Source organism: Notamacropus eugenii, chromosome 4 (genome assembly GCF_028372415.1).
Source record: "Notamacropus eugenii isolate mMacEug1 chromosome 4, mMacEug1.pri_v2, whole genome shotgun sequence".
Lineage (NCBI taxonomy): Eukaryota > Metazoa > Chordata > Mammalia > Diprotodontia > Macropodidae > Notamacropus > Notamacropus eugenii.
Window position 1 is genome coordinate 434,355,971 of NC_092875.1, and position 9,523 is coordinate 434,365,493.

The window sequence follows — 9,523 nt, forward strand, 5'->3', positions numbered from 1 at the left end:
TTTTCAGAACAAGAAATCAAAGCTATCTTTAGTCACATGAAAAATGCTGTAAATCACTACTGATTAGAGAAATACAAATGAAAACAACTGAGATACCACCTCACAACGATCAAATTGGCTAACATGACAGAAAAGGAAAATGACCCATACTGGAGGGAAGAGGAAAAATTGAGAAACTAATGCCTTGTTGGGGGAGTTGTGAACCAGTCCAACCATTCTGGAGAACAATTTGAAACTTCACCCAAAGGAGTATAAAACTGTACATACCCGTTGACCCAGTAATACTACTATTAGGTTTGTATCCAAAAGAAATCAAATAGGGAAAAGGGTATATTTGTGCAAAAATGTTTAGAGTAACTTTTTTTGATAGTGACAAAGAATTGAAATTGAGGGGAATGTCCATCAATTGTGGAGTTGTTGAACAAGTTGTGGTATATGATTGTGATGGAATACTGTTATGCTGTAAGTAATGATAAGCAGGATGATTTCAGAAAACTCTGGGAAGACTTACATGTATTTATGCAAAGTGATCTGAGAAGAACCAGAAGAACATTATACACAGTAACTGCTATGTTGTAATGATAGTCAAGCGTGAAAGACCTAGTTACTCTCATCAAGACAATGAACTAAGACAATTCCAAAGGACCCATGATAAAAAATGTTATCCACCTCCAGAGAAAGAACTGATGAACTCTAAAGTAGATTGAAATATACTTTTTTACCTTCTTTATTTTTATTATTTTATTATTTTATTTTGTTTTGTTTGTTTTCTTTTGCAACAGTTAATATGGAAATATGTTTTGCATGAACTGTGATATAATAGATATCAAATTGCTTACCTTTTCAAGGAAGGGGGGAAGAGGAAAAGAAAGACTTTGGAACTCAAAATTTAAAAAATGATTGTTAAATTTTTTTACTTGTAATTGAGAAATATTTAATGAAATAAAGGAAAATAAAAAAAAAGAATTTTCCCTTCCTGGATATCCTACTTCCCATCAGTGGTACCTTTGGCCAATATTGGGTACATGTGGTTGAGAGCAGAGTAGAAGTTTGACCATTTAAATCATACCATTTCTCCACATCTCAGTCCCTACTATTAATTCAGACATTTAAGAGTAACAGTGACTTAAAAAATAAAAGCCTCTATTAACTAGTTAGCCCAGGCACAGAGAAGTTTGGAGGATGTTTCAACCGTATAAGCTCTGGGTTAATTGTCACAGGGGCCGTGGAGGCATAAGTCAGTGTTTTGGGTTCAGTATTCTTCCAAGTGGACTGAAGGCCTGGCTGACCTGCCAGCTGCTTGCCTACCCCTCCGAAGGTCTGGGCACCTGGGAATGTAAGCATTATCTGAGCTGTGGCCATGTGTAACTTCTATATCACTGGATGAATGATTGTGCAAAAGTGAAAGACACCCTCCCTACCTTCTCCCCATACTCTCTCCTCCAGTGGTCTATAAAGACAGAGACCCTAGACAATTTATCTGTCTGACAGTTTACGAATGGACCCATTTTATATCCCTTTTATGCATTTCTTTATCATTTATTAGATTATAAGCAACTTGAAGCCATGGAGTTTATCTTCTAAGTTCTTTTTAACGCCCCCTTATGTACAGTGTTTTACTGCAGTCACTACTGTTTAAAAAATTTATTCTAGGTCATCATATGAATAATCAATTGTCTTGGAATTAAAACCAAGGAGTTTTGGTCTCCGCCCTTCATCCCTATTCTAGGAATTCCATCCATAACCTCATGCAATCCCTCATCATCAATTAGTGATATAAAATTTTTTTTCCTTACAAATCTCCTAAAGACCAGAATTAAAAGTAAACATGGGGTATACAGGAAGATGAGGAAGCCCCTTCTGTCAAAGGCGGTTCTCATGCCTCATATTTTGGGAGCACTTTGTGTAGGAGCATAAGATTTCTGAGCTCTCTTCTGAAGTGGAGGGAGTTCTGCTTTGAATCCGCCAGGGAAACAGCAAAGAGAGTCCTGAACTTTAAAATGATGACAGGGCACATCTTTTACAGTTTTCCCACAGCCTTAAACCCCTACCAACCCACTCTTATTGACAAATGAGAGGACCAGGACCAAATTAATTATTTTGGCACTATTATCATACAGACCAATTCAGAACATTTATTTTAAGCCGAATATTAAACCTATTTATTTTCGCTTCTAACTCTCAAGCTTTCTCTTCATAACAACATTGTTAAAGCCCTTTGCTCTATAAAATGTTCAAGTCATTTCCATATGAATCTTATATTCTGTAGTTTAAAAAAGTACAAAAGTATATTACTCCTTTTTAACTGCCCCCCCTTCTTCCTCCTGTAGGGCATGAATAATTCTTGGGGGGATGCAGAGAGGAAGGAATACACCAAAGTAGCTGAGAAAGAACAGCAGACGTTGAAGGAATATGAACCATACCATTTAAAAAATAAGAATGTATTTTTGTAAAGATGAAACATTAAATTCTATCCCTAAGCTTTAGTTTATAGTTTTTTCAAGAATCCCTGATAATTTCCTTTAAAAAGTTGGCTCATGTATTTAGTCATTCTGGCTTCAGCCCACCTTTCCAGATTTATGACGCATTCCTTCTCTTAATATTCTCTGCATTTCAGGGAAACTGACATACTTGCTATTCTCCAAACTCTGAGCTCTGTTTCCCAACCTGAAACTTAGTGTGTTCTGTTTCCCAGGACTGGATTACACTCCCTCTTTACCTTCTTTTCAAATTCCTAGCTTCCTTCAAGTTTGGCTATGAGCCTTCCCATCTCCTAGGGAAACCTTTCTTGATCCCTTTAATTGAGAGTGTCCTCTCCATTCTCCTCAAATAATTATTTGTATCTATAATATAACAATAATAGCAACTATCAATCATGTAACATGGAATAATTCTAGGCATATCTGTATATACACACTTGCACGTACACATATATGCAAGATCATGTAAGTATACAGATACAGATTATGTAAATATACAGATACATACACATACATGTGTATGTGCACATATAACATGCATGAACACGTGCATGGTCACGCACTATGCATATACACTGTGCATATGTATGGTTATGTGATTATGCATATTTTATGCAATGCATAGATGTAGATATGTATGATTTATATACATATGGAAATGTGCATATCTGTATGTACACACATAAATTTGATATGTATGCTTGTGTGGTATATGCATGCACACATGTACATATAGAAGGCACACATGTCTGCATATGTGCATGTGCACGTGTACATGTATGTGTGCATAGGTTTGTTAACATGTTGTATCCCTCAAGAAGAATATAAGTTCCTTGAGGGCAGGAACAGATTTGTTGTGATTTGTCTTTACATCTCCAGTGTCTGGCATCGTGCTTTGCATGGTTTCTTCCACACTAGAAGTGCTTAATAAATATTCATTAGACTGAATTTTGTTAAACCACCAAAAAGGACAATTTCTCTCTTCATTTTGAGAGTAAACCCTTGCCTTGAAACCCTGTAAGAATGGTATTGAAGGAATGAGATTAATACTAGATTTGTGTGTGTACGTATGTATGTATTTATGTGTGTGTGTGTGTGTATGTATGTAACAAAGCTCAAAAGATGAGAACTTAAAAAAACTTGAAGTTTTAACTCAAGCAAACTAGTTCTCTCCTTGGTCATTTTTCCTTCCTTTTTTGTCCATTCCAAGGCTCAGGGTCAACACACTAACCTACTCCTGTTTTTCTCTTGTCTCAGATGACTCAAACAACATCCAACGGTTCTTTCCACCCCCTTACTGCTCCCCACCCCCACTTTATGATAAGGTTCCCTCTGTTCCCATTTTCTCTTTCTTCATTGTGAGCAGCTGTGCTCTTTTCTGGGCAATGTGATTACAGCAAATTAGCTGTAAAATAAAGCAGCACTTTTTTTTAGGGAGTTGTGGAAGAAAAGGTGGCTAAGGGAACAGTATTACAGAGATTATCTTACAATAATCAAGTGTGGACAAGGAGCAAACGAGTAGAACTACTGCTTACAGAGCTGGTCCCAGTGGTCTTCGCAGGGTGGTAGAACCCACTGCTTTCCTTTCACAGCTCTGCCAACCTTCACTCTGATGTCTTGGACATGAAGCTTTCCTGGGTTGAACCAAAGTCTCTGAACTGTTGATTGTCCCTTTCTTGAAACTTCTTTCTGAATGAAGCCCCAATCTGAGGGGAAGGTGCTTTATGCACTGGCTGGGATTGCAGTTACTAAGCTGTTGGCTTTACTTTTCATATTTGGCTTTAAAAAAAGTGTTTCCTGATGAATATTTTCTTCTTTAGTCAGAAAAGTCAGACTGTCATCAAAACAGGACCTGGCACATAGTAGGGATTTAAAAGAGATTCATAGATGTGAATTGGATTAGAAGAGAGTAAAATTCTAAAATGTTTTCAGAGTGAAAAAGGACAAAGAAAAATAGATTTGGAAGAGTAAGAAAACAGGGAGGCCAGAAACAGAAAGGAGGTTTCATTCTAAAGTCTGCTCATATTATAGGTTATAAGGCACTTTTTACATGACCATTGTGTCTTCTGTTATTACTTAGCTATTGTATAGAGGAAAGATGGCTGGTTTGGGGGTCAGAGGAACTCTGTTTAGGTCCCAGATCTGTCACTCACTACCTATTTGACCTTGGACATCTATAAAATGAGAAGGTTGGACAAGTTCCGTAGTATCAGACTCAAGCAGAAATGGGGGCATAAGGATTCCTTTGGGCCACATGTTGACTCAGTTTGAAAACGCAACATATATCTCTTTTTATTGTATTCTTGTTTATTTTGTTAAATATTTCCTAATTCCATTTTAATCCTCTTAGGGTCACACTTGAGAGTGTTATGGGCTGTGGTCTGTGACGTCTGAGGTCTCTCCTATCTTTAAATCTGTGATCATACAATCATGGTCTGTGGTCTTATACTTCCCAAGAGACTGCATGGTAAAGTCCCATTTTAAGTGAAGTCATTAAGTAGGGAGACCACATAACATGACGGAATGAAGACTGAACTGTCAGAGTTGGGAGGGAGACCCTACACTTACCCTCTCTGGGCTTCTTTCCTTATCTGTAAAATGATGGGGTTTGGATTAGATGACCCTCAAGTTCTCTTCCAGATCTAAAGCTCTTGGAGTCTGGGATTACTATTACTGAGTATTTACTGTGCCTCGCACTGTTTTAGGCACTGTAGGGATATCGACAAAGTATAATAATAATTGCTAACCCTCACAGTATTTTATAGTTTGAAAATCTCTCTCTTTCCACATATACATATGTATACATACACATAAATATAGAATACACACACAGACACATTTACATATAGTAGTCCTTTTGAACCTTGAGTACCCTACAAGATAGATAGGGAGGTACTATTTAATTCCTATTTTACAGGTTTAGAAACTGAGTCACAGAGAGGGCTACATGGCTTGCCCAGTGTGGCACAGGCACCAAACCCTGGTCCTCTAACTTCAGAATCAGGGTTTCTGCCATTGAACGGCAGCTGCCATAAAGGCATTTGTTTTGTGCTTGGTGATGGAGGTTAGTAAGAGACTTGAGTTAAAGTTGCCTCCTTACTGCTTCCTGTACACAAATTCCAGCTCTTATCTTGGTACCTTTTTAAGAGGCTCTTTCTTATGAATGGAATGTACTTCCTCATTCCTTTCATAAAATCCCCAAATCCTAAAGTTCCTTTAACATTCAGCTACACGAAGCTATGCCTCCTACATAAAGCCTGCCCTGATTTCTCCACTTGTTAGTACAGGGGATCTTTGTGGCTATTTCCCACCATGGAGTGAGCCATTGCTGAAGTCAAGTGAACCCTTGGTCCTCCCATTCTTCTGCCCTTAGGAACAGGAAGCTGGGGTGCTATGTGGCTAGCACTCTCTTGACTGGGAATTTAACAGTAGCAAGATGGAACTCAGGGAGGGAGAGAAAGACAGCATCCTTCTTAATCATGGTGCCATGACAGTCTTGCCCATGGAACAACTGGTGCCAGGGGCCTCAATGAGTAGATTATTAATTTTAAATCTTGGAGGGTCCACTAGATCTTTCTGCATTCCCATCATCCAAAGAACTCTATTTAGCTCTAGTGTTGAAAGCTTTTTTGTTCAATTGTTTCAGTCCTGTCCAACTCTTTGTGACTCCATTTGGGGTTTTCTCGGCAAAGATCCTGGAGGGGGTTTGCCATTTCCTTCTGCAGCTCATTTTACAGATGATGAAACTGAGGCAAGCAGGGTGAAGTGGCTTGCCCAGGGTTCACACAACTAGAGTCTGAAGTCAGATTTGAACTCAGGAACATGTCTTTCTGACTCCAGACCCAGCACTCTGTGCACTATGGTGCCACCTAGCTGCCTAGAGTTGAAAGCTACTCCTTGCTTAGCAGTTTGAACTGGCAACTGAGAGAGGATCCTCTAGGGCTACCTGTCTTTTCTGTTACCATTTAATGGCTAGGTGAGTTTGTGCCTGGGTCTCTCCTGGACACTGCCTCTTCTCTGCCTGCCCCTCTCTGAGTTGGTGAGGTCTGGATGTCTGTGAGTGACGTGGCAGCAGAAGCAGCAGCAGCATTATTCACTTGCTAGACTGCTATTGTTGGTGCCATGGAGAGAACAAATCACATTTTTAGAGCACTCAAAGTCCTACAAAGTAGTTTTCTCAAAACAGTTCCATGAAGCAGGGCCTCATTTTTCAGAGGGGGAAAGAAATTCAGAAAGACTGATGTGATCTATCTGCCTACCCTCACAAAGCTAGAACACCTCAGGAGTCCTGGTTCCAAGTTCAGTGTTCTGTCTTCAGTACCGTGAGATGTCTCACTGAATCATCATTTTAAAAGCCAATCTCAAATCTGAAACCTATGCTCCTATGAGCCTATGATCTTTAGGTGAGAGGTAGTGTGAGTGAAAGAGTATAGGCCTTAATTTGAGAAGAGCTGAGTTTGCAGAGTGACTCAGTCACTTATTAGCTTTGTGATAATAGGTAAATCAGTTAGCCTTTTTGTGGCTTTGTTTTCTCATTTGTAAAGTGGAGATAGCGATACTCATATTATCTAATCTATACCAAGTAATTCACCTGCATTTCATAGAGACATAGAAACAGAGTTAGAAGAGACCTTCTAAGGTCATCTTGTTCAACTGTCTCATTTTACAGAAGAAAAAACTGAGCTTAAGGGACTTGGCCAGTGGCACACAGATGACAAAAGCTGAGGCTTGAGCCCAGCTCCTCCCAGAACTTCAAATTCAGTGCACTTTCCATAGCTTCATGCTTCCTCCCCTGCCTCCAACCTCACTGGACTAGGAATGAGGAAAGCACTCTAGAAATGAGCTCTATTTGTTTAAATACAGAAGATTCTACATCTCTCCCTGGGAACTTCTGGTGTTTATAGGGCAATAATAAAAGGAAAGAATACTATGAAATCTCTGTGTCTAGGTCCATAAAAATAATTTATTTTTCTTTCTTCCTGAAGAAACATTTGTCAATTTTAGGGCAGCTAGGTGACACAGTAGATATGATACTAAGACTGGAATTAGGAAGACCTGAGTTCAAATTTGGTCTCAGACACTGAATAGCTATGTGACCCAAGCAAGTCACCTAACCTCTATCTGCCTCAGTTTCCTCAATTGTAAAATGAGATAATAATAGCACCTACCTCCCAGGTTGTTGTGAGAATAAAGTGAGATAGTATTTATAAAACACCTAGTAAAATGCCTGGCACATGTAGATCTTTAATAAAATTGTTCTTTTTTTCCTTCCTCCCTCCCTCCCTCCCTTTTTCTCAAGGATCCATTATGTCCCAAGGATATTTTGAAGACTTTAGCTCCCTTAATTATTTAGAAATATTTAAGTTTGCAAAGCCCCTTGTCCCCAGATTCATTTACTATAGATAATAGCACCAACAATTCAATGCACCTGCAGATAAAGCATCAGGAGAGGGTTAGAAAGAGTAGAGAGTCTCTCCCTGGAGACATCTGCTCCATGAAGTATCATGAGTAATGACCAGGGCAGAGTATGGGAGAAGCATTTGCTTAGTTCCCAGCAAACCATTGTGAAGAAGCCCAGGTAGAAGCAGGCAAATGAGAGAGCAGTAAGGAAGCATTCAAGGGCTGGGATTTCGGGGAACCCAGTGGCAGGAACCGGACTGCCCAGCCCCTCTCCCTTCATTCTTTCCCTCACCACAAGGAATGGAAGTGGCGCTGTAATAGGTGAGATAGCATACAGGCAGATTGTCCACCAGATGGTACAATCTTCTATTTAAGAAATATTTGAAAGGGCAACAAAATACAGCAGAAACCATCCGACAGTCCACATGGTTAATGCAGCATTCGCCAAAATAACTGCAGTGGTGGTGTTTGGGGGTGAGAAACAGGAAACAACGATGGAAGACCTTCAAGTGGTGCAGCTTGGACTGTCTCCAAGACACCAGGGCATGCCTGAATGGCTCAAGACCTTGAATCTAGAGCAGGAGGGACCTTAGAAGGTATTTGTCCAAACCCTTCATTTCACGGAAGAGGAAAGGTGAAGTAAATTGCCTAGCATCACAGAGGTAGTAGGTTGGAGAGCCAGGAATTGGATCTATGTCCTTTGACTGGTTTGACTTCCAGCTCTATGATTTTTCTTTCCATTGATGTATGTTGCTTCTTTAAGAAATCAGATTCTTCTTTTGTCATGGTTTTCATTATTTCTCACCAGTCATCACATTGAAAAGCAACCTGATGAACTGCTTCTGGGGTCAGGAAGCCAAATTTCCAGGACTAGCTCTGACACTTATTAGCTGTGTAAGCTTGTACACAATTTCTAGGACCTTTCATTTCCCCATCTGGAAAATGAGAATAATGCCACTTTCACTGTTTCTTTGTCAGGCCATGAAGCTGTAAAACAAAAGGTGTTTTGCAAAGGTAAGCTATCTCTCTATGCTCCTAGTTTGATATAGTAGGAAGAGGGCTAGATTTGAAGTTGGGAGAGCTGAGTTTGAATCCAAGCTTTGATACTTGATATTCTTGTAACCTTGGGAAAGTGACTGCAACTCACCAGGTGGAGGAAGATTAACTATGAAATGAGGGGGTTTGGATTAGAGGACTTCTAAGGTCTCATCAAACTCTATGATAGTACCCTTCTCCAACATCTACATGAGCTTGATGGACTCCCCAGGTTTGATTGCATTCACAGTTTCTCCATTTTTTTTATCTCTCTGGAGATATAAGAGGAGAGCAGAAATCAGAGGAGAGAAACCAGGAAGGTGCAAGATCCTGAGTCCAAGCCACGAAAGAACTGGGGATATTTAACCAAGAGGAAAGAAAACTCAGATGGGAACATCATGACTGTAATTCAAACAGGTCATCATGTAGAAAAGGGATGACATTTGCTCTGTTTAATTTCAGGGACAGAGCCAATAGCAGTGGGTTAAAGTTGCAAAAAGAGAAAACTGAGGCTTGTTTAAAAAAAATCCCAACAATTAGGGCCAAAAGTTGAATAGACTGTCCCAGGAGCTGGTCAGTTTACCCTCACTGGAGGTCTTCAAACTGAG